The following is a 16345-nucleotide window of genomic DNA, read 5'->3' as shown; positions in this document are numbered from 1 at the left end:
AAATAACAGTAATGCAAACTCAGTCAGAGACATAGATTTTTACTTGCAACTTGCTTTAACATGTTTAACAGTGCATGAAATGTTGTCTAAAACAAAAAAGAATGATGCATTTTATAGCTGGATCTGGTTTTATTACATTCTGAATTGGACGTTGAAAATGAGCTTATCTCAGCCAGCAGAGAGGTCAAATCACAGTGTTGCAAACTCAGTCAGAGACATAGATTTTCACTTGCAACTTGCTTTAACATGTTTAACAGTGCATGAAATGTTGTCTAAAACAAAAAAGAATGATGCATTTTATAGCTGGATCTGGTTTTATTACATTCTGAATTGGACGTTGAAAATGAGCTTATCTCAGCCAGCAGAGAGGTCAAATCACAGTAATGCAAACTCAGTCAGAGACATAGATTTTCACTTGCAACTTGCTTTAACATGTTTAACAGTGCATGAAATGTTGTCTAAAACAAAAAAGAATGATGCATTTTATAGCTGGATCTGGTTTTATTACATTCTGAATTGGACGTTGAAAATGAGCTTATCTCAGCCAGCAGAGAGGTCAAATCACAGTAATGCAAACTCAGTCAGAGACATATATTTTCACTTGCAACTTGCTTTAACATGTTTAACAGTGCATGAAATGTTGTCTAAAACAAAAAAGAATGATCCATTTTATGGCTGGATCTGTTTTTATCACTTTTTGAAATGGACGTTGAAAATGAGCTTATCTCAGCCAGCAGAGAGGTCAAATCACAGTAATGCAAACTCAGTCAGAGACATAGATTTTCACTTGCAACTTGCTTTAACATGTTTAACAGTGCATGAAATGTTGTCTAAAACAAAAAAGAATGATGCATTTTATGTCTGGATCTGGTTTTATTACATTCTGAATTGGAAGTTGAAAATGAGCTTATCTCAGCCAGCAGAGAGGTCAAATCACAGTAATGCAAACTCAGTCAGGGACATAGATTTTCTCTTGCAACTTGCTTTAACATGTTTAACAGTGCATGAAATGTTGTCTAAAACAAAAAAGAATGATGCATTTTATGTCTGGATCTGGTTTTATTACATTCTAAATTGGACGTTGAAAATGAGCTTATCTCAGCCAGCAGAGAGGTCAAATCACAGTAATGCAAACTCAGTCAGAGACATAGATTTTCACTTGCAACTTGCTTTAACATGTTTAACAGTGCATGAAATGTTGTCTAAAACAAAAAAGAATGTTGCACTTTATAGCTGGATCTGGTTTTATTACATTCTGAATTGGACGTTGAAAATGAGCTTATCTCAGCCAGCAGAGAGGTCAAATCACAGTAATGCAAACTCAGTCAGAGACATAGATTTTCACTTGCAACTTGCTTTAACATGTTTAACAGTGCATGAAATGTTGTCTAAAACAAAAAAGAATGATGCATTTTATAGCTGGATCTGGTTTTATTACATTCTGAATTGGACGTTGAAAATGAGCTTATCTCAGCCAGCAGAGAGGTCAAATCACAGTAATGCAAACTCAGTCAGAGACATAGATTTTCACTTGCAAATTGCTTTAACATGTTTAACAGTGCATGAAATGTTGTCTAAAACAAAAAAGAATGATCCATTTTATGGCTGGATCTGTTTTTATCACTTTTTGAAATGGACGTTGAAAATGAGCTTATCTCAGCCAGCAGAGAGGTCAAATCACAGTAATGCAAACTCAGTCAGAGACATAGATTTTCACTTGCAACTTGCTTTAACATGTTTAACAGTGCATGAAATGTTGTCTAAAACAAAAAAGAATGATGCATTTTATGTCTGGATCTGGTTTTATTACATTCTGAATTGGACGTTGAAAATGAGCTTATCTCAGCCAGCAGAGAGGTCAAATCACAGTAATGCAAACTCAGTCAGAGACATAGATTTTCACTTGCAACTTGCTTTAACATGTTTAACAGTGCATGAAATGTTGTCTAAAACAAAAAAGAATGATGCATTTTATAGCTGGATCTGGTTTTATTACATTCTGAATTGGACGTTGAAAATGAGCTTATCTCAGCCAGCAGAGAGGTCAAATAATAGTAATGCAAACTCAGTCAGAGACATAGATTTTCACTTGCAACTTGCTTTAACATGTTTAACAGTGCATGAAATGTTGTCTAAAACAAAAAAGAATGATCCATGTTATGGCTGGATCTGTTTTTATCATTTTCTGAAATGGACGTTGAAAATGAGCTTATCTCAGCCAGCAGAGAGGTCAAATCACAGTAATGCAAACTCAGTCAGGGACATAGATTTTCTCTTGCAACTTGCTTTAACATGTTTAACAGTGCATGAAATGTTGTCTAAAACAAAAAAGAATGATGCATTTTATGTCTGGATCTGGTTTTATTACATTCTAAATTGGACGTTGAAAATGAGCTTATCTCAGTCAGCAGAGAGGTCAAATCACAGTAATGCAAACTCAGTCAGAGACATAGATTTTCACTTGCAACTTGCTTTAACATGTTTAACAGTGCATGAAATGTTGTCTAAAACAAAAAAGAATGATGCATTTTATAGCTGGATCTGGTTTTATTACATTCTGAATTGGACGTTGAAAATGAGCTTATCTCAGCCAGCAGAGAGGTCAAATCACAGTAATGCAAACTCAGTCAGAGACATAGATTTTCACTTGCAACTTGCTTTAACATGTTTAACAGTGCATGAAATGTTGTCTAAAACAAAAAAGAATGATGCATTTTATAGCTGGATCTGGTTTTATTACATTCTGAATTGGACGTTGAAAATGAGCTTATCTCAGCCAGCAGAGAGGTCAAATCACAGTAATGCAAACTCAGTCAGAGACATAGATTTTCACTTGCAACTTGCTTTAACATGTTTAACAGTGCATGAAATGTTGTCTAAAACAAAAAAGAATGATCCATTTTATGGCTGGATCTGTTTTTATCACTTTTTGAAATGGATGTTGAAAATGAGCTTATCTCAGCCAGCAGAGAGGTCAAATCACAGTAATGCAAACTCAGTCAGAGACATATATTTTCACTTGCAACTTGCTTTAACATGTTTAACAGTGCATGAAATGTTGTCTAAAACAAAAAAGAATGATGCATTTTATAGCTGGATCTGGTTTTATTACATTCTGAATTGGACGTTGAAAATGAGCTTATCTCAGCCAGCAGAGAGGTCAAATCACAGTAATGCAAACTCAGTCAGAGACATAGATTTTCACTTGCAACTTGCTTTAACATGTTTAACAGTGCATGAAATGTTGTCTAAAACAAAAAGAATGATGCATTTTATGTCTGGATCTGGTTTTATTACATTCTAAATTGGACGTTGAAAATGAGCTTATCTCAGCCAGCAGAGAGGTCAAATCACAGTAATGCAAACTCAGTCAGAGACATAGATTTTCACTTGCAACTTGCTTTAACATGTTTAACAGTGCATGAAATGTTGTCTAAAACAAAAAAGAATGATGCATTTTATAGCTGGATCTGGTTTTATTACATTCTGAATTGGACGTTGAAAATGAGCTTATCTCAGCCAGCAGAGAGGTCAAATCACAGTAATGCAAACTCAGTCAGAGACATAGATTTTCACTTGCAACTTGCTTTAACATGTTTAACAGTGCAGGAAATGTTGTCTAAAACAAAAAAGAATGATGCATTTTATAGCTGGATCTGGTTTTATTACATTCTGAATTGGACGTTGAAAATGAGCTTATCTCAGCCAGCAGAGAGGTCAAATCACAGTAATGCAAACTCAGTCAGAGACATAGATTTTCACTTGCAACTTGCTTTAACATGTTTAACAGTGCATGAAATGTTGTCTAAAACAAAAAAGAATGATGCATTTTATAGCTGGATCTGGTTTTATTACATTCTGAATTGGACGTTGAAAATGAGCTTATCTCAGCCAGCAGAGAGGTCAAATCACAGTAATGCAAACTCAGTCAGAGACATATATTTTCACTTGCAACTTGCTTTAACATGTTTAACAGTGTATGAAATGTTGTCTAAAACAAAAAAGAATGATCCATTTTATGGCTGGATCTGTTTTTATCACTTTTTAAAATGGACGTTGAAAATGAGCTTATCTCAGCCAGCAGAGAGGTCAAATCACAGTAATGCAAACTCAGTCAGAGACATAGATTTTCACTTGCAACTTGCTTTAACATGTTTAACAGTGCATGAAATGTTGTCTAAAACAAAAAAGAATGATGCATTTTATGTCTGGATCTGGTTTTATTACATTCTGAATTGGACGTTGAAAATGAGCTTATCTCAGCCAGCAGAGAGGTCAAATCACAGTAATGCAAACTCAGTCAGGGACATAGATTTTCTCTTGCAACTTGCTTTAACATGTTTAACAGTGCATGAAATGTTGTCTAAAACAAAAAAGAATGATGCATTTTATAGCTGGATCTGGTTTTAATACATTCTGAATTGGACGTTGAAAATGAGCTTATCTCAGCCAGCAGAGAGGTCAAATCACAGTAATGCAAACTCAGTCAGAGACATTGATTTTCACTTGCAACTTGCTTTAACATGTTTAACAGTGCATGAAATGTTGTCTAAAACAAAAAAGAATGATGCATTTTATAGCTGGATCTGGTTTTATTACATTCTGAATTGGACGTTGAAAATGAGCTTATCTCAGCCAGCAGAGAGGTCAAATCACAGTAATGCAAACTCAGTCAGAGACATAGATTTTCACTTGCAACTTGCTTTAACATGTTTAACAGTGCATGAAATGTTGTCTAAAACAAAAAAGAATGATGCATTTTATGTCTGGATCTGGTTTTATTACATTCTAAATTGGACGTTGAAAATGAGCTTATCTCAGCCAGCAGAGAGGTCAAATCACAGTAATGCAAACTCAGTCAGAGACATAGATTTTCACTTGCAACTTGCTTTAACATGTTTAACAGTGCATGAAATGTTGTCTAAAACAAAAAAGAATGATGCATTTTATAGCTGGATCTGGTTTTATTACATTCTGAATTGGACGTTGAAAATGAGCTTATCTCAGCCAGCAGAGAGGTCAAATCACAGTAATGCAAACTCAGTCAGAGACATAGATTTTCACTTGCAACTTGCTTTAACATGTTTAACAGTGCAGGAAATGTTGTCTAAAACAAAAAAGAATGATGCATTTTATAGCTGGATCTGGTTTTATTACATTCTGAATTGGACGTTGAAAATGAGCTTATCTCAGCCAGCAGAGAGGTCAAATCACAGTAATGCAAACTCAGTCAGAGACATAGATTTTCACTTGCAACTTGCTTTAACATGTTTAACAGTGCATGAAATGTTGTCTAAAACAAAAAAGAATGATGCATTTTATAGCTGGATCTGGTTTTATTACATTCTGAATTGGACGTTGAAAATGAGCTTATCTCAGCCAGCAGAGAGGTCAAATCACAGTAATGCAAACTCAGTCAGAGACATATATTTTCACTTGCAACTTGCTTTAACATGTTTAACAGTGTATGAAATGTTGTCTAAAACAAAAAAGAATGATCCATTTTATGGCTGGATCTGTTTTTATCACTTTTTAAAATGGACGTTGAAAATGAGCTTATCTCAGCCAGCAGAGAGGTCAAATCACAGTAATGCAAACTCAGTCAGAGACATAGATTTTCACTTGCAACTTGCTTTAACATGTTTAACAGTGCATGAAATGTTGTCTAAAACAAAAAAGAATGATGCATTTTATGTCTGGATCTGGTTTTATTACATTCTGAATTGGACGTTGAAAATGAGCTTATCTCAGCCAGCAGAGAGGTCAAATCACAGTAATGCAAACTCAGTCAGGGACATAGATTTTCTCTTGCAACTTGCTTTAACATGTTTAACAGTGCATGAAATGTTGTCTAAAACAAAAAAGAATGATGCATTTTATAGCTGGATCTGGTTTTAATACATTCTGAATTGGACGTTGAAAATGAGCTTATCTCAGCCAGCAGAGAGGTCAAATCACAGTAATGCAAACTCAGTCAGAGACATAGATTTTCACTTGCAACTTGCTTTAACATGTTTAACAGTGCATGAAATGTTGTCTAAAACAAAAAAGAATGATGCATTTTATGTCTGGATCTGGTTTTATTACATTCTGAATTGGACGTTGAAAATGAGCTTATCTCAGCCAGCAGAGAGGTCAAATCACAGTAATGCAAACTCAGTCAGGGACATAGATTTTCTCTTGCAACTTGCTTTAACATGTTTAACAGTGCATGAAATGTTGTCTAAAACAAAAAAGAATGATGCATTTTATAGCTGGATCTGGTTTTAATACATTCTGAATTGGACGTTGAAAATGAGCTTATCTCAGCCAGCAGAGAGGTCAAATCACAGTAATGCAAACTCAGTCAGAGACATAGATTTTCACTTGCAACTTGCTTTAACATGTTTAACAGTGCATGAAATGTTGTCTAAAACAAAAAAGAATGATGCATTTTATAGCTGGATCTGGTTTTATTACATTCTGAATTGGACGTTGAAAATGAGCTTATCTCAGCCAGCAGAGAGGTCAAATCACAGTAATGCAAACTCAGTCAGAGACATAGATTTTCACTTGCAACTTGCTTTAACATGTTTAACAGTGCATGAAATGTTGTCTAAAACAAAAAAGAATGATGCATTTTATGTCTGGATCTGGTTTTATTACATTCTAAATTGGACGTTGAAAATGAGCTTATCTCAGCCAGCAGAGAGGTCAAATCACAGTAATGCAAACTCAGTCAGAGACATAGATTTTCACTTGCAACTTGCTTTAACATGTTTAACAGTGCATGAAATGTTGTCTAAAACAAAAAAGAATGATGCATTTTATAGCTGGATCTGGTTTTATTACATTCTGAATTGGACGTTGAAAATGAGCTTATCTCAGCCAGCAGAGAGGTCAAATCACAGTAATGCAAACTCAGTCAGAGACATAGATTTTCACTTGCAACTTGCTTTAACATGTTTAACAGTGCAGGAAATGTTGTCTAAAACAAAAAAGAATGATGCATTTTATAGCTGGATCTGGTTTTATTACATTCTGAATTGGACGTTGAAAATGAGCTTATCTCAGCCAGCAGAGAGGTCAAATCACAGTAATGCAAACTCAGTCAGAGACATAGATTTTCACTTGCAACTTGCTTTAACATGTTTAACAGTGCATGAAATGTTGTCTAAAACAAAAAAGAATGATGCATTTTATAGCTGGATCTGGTTTTATTACATTCTGAATTGGACGTTGAAAATGAGCTTATCTCAGCCAGCAGAGAGGTCAAATCACAGTAATGCAAACTCAGTCAGAGACATATATTTTCACTTGCAACTTGCTTTAACATGTTTAACAGTGTATGAAATGTTGTCTAAAACAAAAAAGAATGATCCATTTTATGGCTGGATCTGTTTTTATCACTTTTTAAAATGGACGTTGAAAATGAGCTTATCTCAGCCAGCAGAGAGGTCAAATCACAGTAATGCAAACTCAGTCAGAGACATAGATTTTCACTTGCAACTTGCTTTAACATGTTTAACAGTGCATGAAATGTTGTCTAAAACAAAAAAGAATGATGCATTTTATGTCTGGATCTGGTTTTATTACATTCTGAATTGGACGTTGAAAATGAGCTTATCTCAGCCAGCAGAGAGGTCAAATCACAGTAATGCAAACTCAGTCAGGGACATAGATTTTCTCTTGCAACTTGCTTTAACATGTTTAACAGTGCATGAAATGTTGTCTAAAACAAAAAAGAATGATGCATTTTATAGCTGGATCTGGTTTTAATACATTCTGAATTGGACGTTGAAAATGAGCTTATCTCAGCCAGCAGAGAGGTCAAATCACAGTAATGCAAACTCAGTCAGAGACATAGATTTTCACTTGCAACTTGCTTTAACATGTTTAACAGTGCATGAAATGTTGTCTAAAACAAAAAAGAATGATGCATTTTATGGCTGGATCTGGTTTTATTACATTCTGAATTGGACGTTGAAAATGAGCTTATCTCAGCCAGCAGAGAGGTCAAATCACAGTAATGCAAACTCAGTCAGAGACATAGATTTTCACTTGCAAATTGCTTTAACATGTTTAACAGTGCATGAAATGTTGTCTAAAACAAAAAAGAATGATCCATTTTATGGCTGGATCTGTTTTTATCACTTTTTGAAATGGACGTTGAAAATGAGCTTATCTCAGCCAGCAGAGAGGTCAAATCACAGTAATGCAAACTCAGTCAGTGACATAGATTTTCACTTGCAACTTGCTTTAACATGTTTAACAGTGCATGAAATGTTGTCTAAAACAAAAAAGAATGATGCATTTTATGTCTGGATCTGGTTTTATTACATTCTGAATTGGACGTTGAAAATGAGCTTATCTCAGCCAGCAGAGAGGTCAAATCACAGTAATGCAAACTCAGTCAGAGACATAGATTTTCACTTGCAACTTGCTTTAACATGTTTAACAGTGCATGAAATGTTGTCTAAAACAAAAAAGAATGATGCATTTTATAGCTGGATCTGGTTTTATTACATTCTGAATTGGACGTTGAAAATGAGCTTATCTCAGCCAGCAGAGAGGTCAAATAATAGTAATGCAAACTCAGTCAGAGACATAGATTTTCACTTGCAACTTGCTTTAACATGTTTAACAGTGCATGAAATGTTGTCTAAAACAAAAAAGAATGATCCATGTTATGGCTGGATCTGTTTTTATCATTTTCTGAAATGGACGTTGAAAATGAGCTTATCTCAGCCAGCAGAGAGGTCAAATCACAGTAATGCAAACTCAGTCAGGGACATAGATTTTCTCTTGCAACTTGCTTTAACATGTTTAACAGTGCATGAAATGTTGTCTAAAACAAAAAAGAATGATGCATTTTATGTCTGGATCTGGTTTTATTACATTCTAAATTGGACGTTGAAAATGAGCTTATCTCAGCCAGCAGAGAGGTCAAATCACAGTAATGCAAACTCAGTCAGAGACATAGATTTTCACTTGCAACTTGCTTTAACATGTTTAACAGTGCATGAAATGTTGTCTAAAACAAAAAAGAATGATGCATTTTATAGCTGGATCTGGTTTTATTACATTCTGAATTGGACGTTGAAAATGAGCTTATCTCAGCCAGCAGAGAGGTCAAATCACAGTAATGCAAACTCAGTCAGAGACATAGATTTTCACTTGCAACTTGCTTTAACATGTTTAACAGTGCATGAAATGTTGTCTAAAACAAAAAAGAATGATCCATTTTATGGCTGGATCTGTTTTTATCACTTTTTGAAATGGATGTTGAAAATGAGCTTATCTCAGCCAGCAGAGAGGTCAAATCACAGTAATGCAAACTCAGTCAGAGACATATATTTTCACTTGCAACTTGCTTTAACATGTTTAACAGTGCATGAAATGTTGTCTAAAACAAAAAAGAATGATGCATTTTATAGCTGGATCTGGTTTTATTACATTCTGAATTGGACGTTGAAAATGAGCTTATCTCAGCCAGCAGAGAGGTCAAATCACAGTAATGCAAACTCAGTCAGAGACATAGATTTTCACTTGCAACTTGCTTTAACATGTTTAACAGTGCATGAAATGTTGTCTAAAACAAAAAGAATGATGCATTTTATGTCTGGATCTGGTTTTATTACATTCTAAATTGGACGTTGAAAATGAGCTTATCTCAGCCAGCAGAGAGGTCAAATCACAGTAATGCAAACTCAGTCAGAGACATAGATTTTCACTTGCAACTTGCTTTAACATGTTTAACAGTGCATGAAATGTTGTCTAAAACAAAAAAGAATGATGCATTTTATAGCTGGATCTGGTTTTATTACATTCTGAATTGGACGTTGAAAATGAGCTTATCTCAGCCAGCAGAGAGGTCAAATCACAGTAATGCAAACTCAGTCAGAGACATAGATTTTCACTTGCAACTTGCTTTAACATGTTTAACAGTGCAGGAAATGTTGTCTAAAACAAAAAAGAATGATGCATTTTATAGCTGGATCTGGTTTTATTACATTCTGAATTGGACGTTGAAAATGAGCTTATCTCAGCCAGCAGAGAGGTCAAATCACAGTAATGCAAACTCAGTCAGAGACATAGATTTTCACTTGCAACTTGCTTTAACATGTTTAACAGTGTATGAAATGTTGTCTAAAACAAAAAAGAATGATCCATTTTATGGCTGGATCTGTTTTTATCACTTTTTAAAATGGACGTTGAAAATGAGCTTATCTCAGCCAGCAGAGAGGTCAAATCACAGTAATGCAAACTCAGTCAGAGACATAGATTTTCACTTGCAACTTGCTTTAACATGTTTAACAGTGCATGAAATGTTGTCTAAAACAAAAAAGAATGATGCATTTTATGTCTGGATCTGGTTTTATTACATTCTGAATTGGACGTTGAAAATGAGCTTATCTCAGCCAGCAGAGAGGTCAAATCACAGTAATGCAAACTCAGTCAGGGACATAGATTTTCTCTTGCAACTTGCTTTAACATGTTTAACAGTGCATGAAATGTTGTCTAAAACAAAAAAGAATGATCCATGTTATGGCTGGATCTGTTTTTATCATTTTCTGAAATGGACGTTGAAAATGAGCTTATCTCAGCCAGCAGAGAGGTCAAATCACAGTAATGCAAACTCAGTCAGGGACATAGATTTTCTCTTGCAACTTGCTTTAACATGTTTAACAGTGCATGAAATGTTGTCTAAAACAAAAAAGAATGATGCATTTTATGTCTGGATCTGGTTTTATTACATTCTAAATTGGACGTTGAAAATGAGCTTATCTCAGCCAGCAGAGAGGTCAAATCACAGTAATGCAAACTCAGTCAGAGACATAGATTTTCACTTGCAACTTGCTTTAACATGTTTAACAGTGCATGAAATGTTGTCTAAAACAAAAAAGAATGATGCATTTTATAGCTGGATCTGGTTTTATTACATTCTGAATTGGACGTTGAAAATGAGCTTATCTCAGCCAGCAGAGAGGTCAAATCACAGTAATGCAAACTCAGTCAGACACATAGATTTTCACTTGCAACTTGCTTTAACATGTTTAACAGTGCATGAAATGTTGTCTAAAACAAAAAAGAATGATGCATTTTATAGCTGGATCTGGTTTTATTACATTCTGAATTGGACGTTGAAAATGAGCTTATCTCAGCCAGCAGAGAGGTCAAATCACAGTAATGCAAACTCAGTCAGAGACATAGATTTTCACTTGCAACTTGCTTTAACATGTTTAACAGTGCATGAAATGTTGTCTAAAACAAAAAAGAATGATCCATTTTATGGCTGGATCTGTTTTTATCACTTTTTGAAATGGATGTTGAAAATGAGCTTATCTCAGCCAGCAGAGAGGTCAAATCACAGTAATGCAAACTCAGTCAGAGACATATATTTTCACTTGCAACTTGCTTTAACATGTTTAACAGTGCATGAAATGTTGTCTAAAACAAAAAAGAATGATCCATGTTATGGCTGGATCTGTTTTTATCATTTTCTGAAATGGACGTTGAAAATGAGCTTATCTCAGCCAGCAGAGAGGTCAAATCACAGTAATGCAAACTCAGTCAGGGACATAGATTTTCTCTTGCAACTTGCTTTAACATGTTTAACAGTGCATGAAATGTTGTCTAAAACAAAAAAGAATGATGCATTTTATAGCTGGATCTGGTTTTATTACATTCTGAATTGGACGTTGAAAATGAGCTTATCTCAGCCAGCAGAGAGGTCAAATCACAGTAATGCAAACTCAGTCAGAGACATAGATTTTCACTTGCAACTTGCTTTAACATGTTTAACAGTGCATGAAATGTTGTCTAAAACAAAAAAGAATGATCCATGTTATGGCTGGATCTGTTTTTATCATTTTCTGAAATGGACGTTGAAAATGAGCTTATCTCAGCCAGCAGAGAGGTCAAATCACAGTAATGCAAACTCAGTCAGAGACATAGATTTTCACTTGCAACTTGCTTTAACATGTTTAACAGTGCATGAAATGTTGTCTAAAACAAAAAAGAATGATCCATTTTATGGCTGGATCTGTTTTTATCACTTTTTGAAATGGACGTTGAAAATGAGCTTATCTCAGCCAGCAGAGAGGTCAAATCACAGTAATGCAAACTCAGTCAGAGACATAGATTTTCACTTGCAACTTGCTTTTAACATGTTTAACAGTGCATGAAATGTTGTCTAAAACAAAAAAAAAATGATGCATTTTATGTCTGGATCTGGTTTTATTACATTCTGAATTGGACGTTGAAAATGAGCTTATCTCAGCCAGCAGAGAGGTCAAATCACAGTAATGCAAACTCAGTCAGAGACATAGATTTTCACTTGCAACTTGCTTTAACATGTTTAACAGTGCATGAAATGTTGTCTAAAACAAAAAAGAATGATGCATTTTATAGCTGGATCTGGTTTTATTACATTCTGAATTGGACGTTGAAAATGAGCTTATCTCAGCCAGCAGAGAGGTCAAATCACAGTAATGCAAACTCAGTCAGAGACATAGATTTTCACTTGCAACTTGCTTTAACATGTTTAACAGTGCATGAAATGTTGTCTAAAACAAAAAAGAATGATCCATGTTATGGCTGGATCTGTTTTTATCATTTTCTGAAATGGACGTTAAAAATGAGCTTATCTCAGCCAGCAGAGAGGTCAAATCACAGTAATGCAAACTCAGTCAGGGACATAGATTTTCTCTTGCAACTTGCTTTAACATGTTTAACAGTGCATGAAATGTTGTCTAAAACAAAAAAGAATGATGCATTTTATGTCTGGATCTGGTTTTATTACATTCTAAATTGGACGTTGAAAATGAGCTTATCTCAGCCAGCAGAGAGGTCAAATCACAGTAATGCAAACTCAGTCAGAGACATAGATTTTCACTTGCAACTTGCTTTAACATGTTTAACAGTGCAGGAAATGTTGTCTAAAACAAAAAAGAATGATGCATTTTATAGCTGGATCTGGTTTTATTACATTCTGAATTGGACGTTGAAAATGAGCTTATCTCAGCCAGCAGAGAGGTCAAATCACAGTAATGTAAACTCAGTCAGAGACATAGATTTTCACTTGCAACTTGCTTTAACATGTTTAACAGTGCATGAAATGTTGTCTAAAACAAAAAAGAATGATGCATTTTATAGCTGGATCTGGTTTTATTACATTCTGAATTGGACGTTGAAAATGAGCTTATCTCAGCCAGCAGAGAGGTCAAATCACAGTAATGCAAACTCAGTCAGAGACATATATTTTCACTTGCAACTTGCTTTAACATGTTTAACAGTGCATGAAATGTTGTCTAAAACAAAAAAGAATGATCCATTTTATGGTTGGATCTGTTTTTATCACTTTTTGAAATGGACGTTGAAAATGAGCTTATCTCAGCCAGCAGAGAGGTCAAATCACAGTAATGCAAACTCAGTCAGAGACATAGATTTTCACTTGCAACTTGCTTTAACATGTTTAACAGTGCATGAAATGTTGTCTAAAACAAAAAAGAATGATGCATTTTATGTCTGGATCTGGTTTTATTACATTCTGAATTGGACGTTGAAAATGAGCTTATCTCAGCCAGCAGAGAGGTCAAATCACAGTAATGCAAACTCAGTCAGAGACATAGATTTTCACTTGCAACTTGCTTTAACATGTTTAACAGTGCATGAAATGTTGTCTAAAACAAAAAAGAATGATGCATTTTATAGCTGGATCTGGTTTTATTACATTCTGAATTGGACGTTGAAAATGAGCTTATCTCAGCCAGCAGAGAGGTCAAATCACAGTAATGCAAACTCAGTCAGAGACATAGATTTTCACTTGCAACTTGCTTTAACATGTTTAACAGTGCATGAAATGTTGTCTAAAACAAAAAAGAATGATGCATTTTATGTCTGGATCTGGTTTTATTACATTCTAAATTGGACGTTGAAAATGAGCTTATCTCAGCCAGCAGAGAGGTCAAATCACAGTAATGCAAACTCAGTCAGAGACATAGATTTTCACTTGCAACTTGCTTTAACATGTTTAACAGTGCAGGAAATGTTGTCTAAAACAAAAAAGAATGATGCATTTTATAGCTGGATCTGGTTTTATTACATTCTGAATTGGACGTTGAAAATGAGCTTATCTCAGCCAGCAGAGAGGTCAAATCACAGTAATGCAAACTCAGTCAGAGACATAGATTTTCACTTGCAACTTGCTTTAACATGTTTAACAGTGCAGGAATTGTTGTCTAAAACAAAAAAGAATGATGCATTTTATAGCTGGATCTGGTTTTATTACATTCTGAATTGGACGTTGAAAATGATCTTATCTCAGCCAGCAGAGAGGTCAAATCACAGTAATGCAAACTCAGTCAGAGACATAGATTTTCACTTGCAACTTGCTTTAACATGTTTAACAGTGCATGAAATGTTGTCTAAAACAAAAAAGAATGATGCATTTTATAGCTGGATCTGGTTTTATTACATTCTGATTTGGACGTTGAAAATGAGCTTATCTCAGCCAGCAGAGAGGTCAAATCACAGTAATGCAAACTCAGTCAGAGACATATATTTTCACTTGCAACTTGCTTTAACATGTTTAACAGTGCATGAAATGTTGTCTAAAACAAAAAAGAATGATCCATTTTATGGCTGGATCTGTTTTTATCACTTTTTGAAATGGACGTTGAAAATGAGCTTATCTCAGCCAGCAGAGAGGTCAAATCACAGTAATGCAAACTCAGTCAGAGACATAGATTTTCACTTGCAACTTGCTTTAACATGTTTAACAGTGCATGAAATGTTGTCTAAAACAAAAAAGAATGATGCATTTTATAGCTGGATCTGGTTTTATTACATTCTGAATTGGACATTGAAAATGAGCTTATCTCAGCCAGCAGAGAGGTCAAATCACAGTAATGCAAACTCAGTCAGAGACATAGATTTTCACTTGCAACTTGCTTTAACATGTTTAACAGTGCATGAAATGTTGTCTAAAACAAAAAAGAATGATGCATTTTATAGCTGGATCTGGTTTTATTACATTCTGAATTGGACGTTGAAAATGAGCTTATCTCAGCCAGCAGAGAGGTCAAATCACAGTAATGCAAACTCAGTCAGAGACATATATTTTCACTTGCAACTTGCTTTAACATGTTTAACAGTGCATGAAATGTTGTCTAAAACAAAAAAGAATGATGCATTTTAAGTCTGGATCTGGTTTTATTACATTCTGAATTGGACGTTGAAAATGAGCTTATCTCAGCCAGCAGAGAGGTCAAATCACAGTAATGCAAACTCAGTCAGAGACATAGATTTTCACTTGCAACTTGCTTTAACATGTTTAACAGTGCATGAAATGTTGTCTAAAACAAAAAAGAATGATCCATGTTATGGCTGGATCTGTTTTTATCATTTTCTGAAATGGACGTTGAAAATGAGCTTATCTCAGCCAGCAGAGAGGTCAAATCACAGTAATGCAAACTCAGTCAGGGACATAGATTTTCTCTTGCAACTTGCTTTAACATGTTTAACAGTGCATGAAATGTTGTCTAAAACAAAAAAGAATGATGCATTTTATGTCTGGATCTGGTTTTATTACATTCTAAATTGGACGATGAAAATGAGCTTATCTCAGCCAGCAGAGAGGTCAAATCACAGTAATGCAAACTCAGTCAGAGACATAGATTTTCACTTGCAACTTGCTTTAACATGTTTAACAGTGCAGGAAATGTTGTCTAAAACAAAAAAGAATGATCCATTTTATGGCTGGATCTGGTTTTATTACATTCTGAATTGGACGTTGAAAATGAGCTTATCTCAGCCAGCAGAGAGGTCAAATCACAGTAATGCAAACTCAGTCAGAGACATAGATTTTCACTTGCAACTTGCTTTAACATGTTTAACAGTGCATGAAATGTTGTCTAAAACAAAAAAGAATGATGCATTTTATGTCTGGATCTGGTTTTATTACATTCTAAATTGGACGTTGAAAATGAGCTTATCTCAGCCAGCAGAGAGGTCAAATCACAGTAATGCAAACTCAGTCAGAGACATAGATTTTCACTTGCAACTTGCTTTAACATGTTTAACAGTGCATGAAATGTTGTCTAAAACAAAAAAGAATGATGCATTTTATAGCTGGATCTGGTTTTATTACATTCTGAATTGGACGTTGAAAATGAGCTTATCTCAGCCAGCAGAGAGGTCAAATCACAGTAATGCAAACTCAGTCAGAGACATAGATTTTCACTTGCAACTTGCTTTAACATGTTTAACAGTGCAGGAAATGTTGTCTAAAACAAAAAAGAATGATGCATTTTATAGCTGGATCTGGTTTTATTACATTCTGAATTGGACGTTGAAAATGAGC

The sequence above is a fragment of the Danio rerio genome, chromosome 2, assembly GCF_052040795.2.
Source record: "Danio rerio strain M-AB ecotype USA chromosome 2, GRCz13ab, whole genome shotgun sequence".
Lineage (NCBI taxonomy): Eukaryota > Metazoa > Chordata > Actinopteri > Cypriniformes > Danionidae > Danio > Danio rerio.
The sequence above is the reverse complement of the archived record's forward strand: the minus strand, read 5'-3'. Positions refer to the sequence as shown.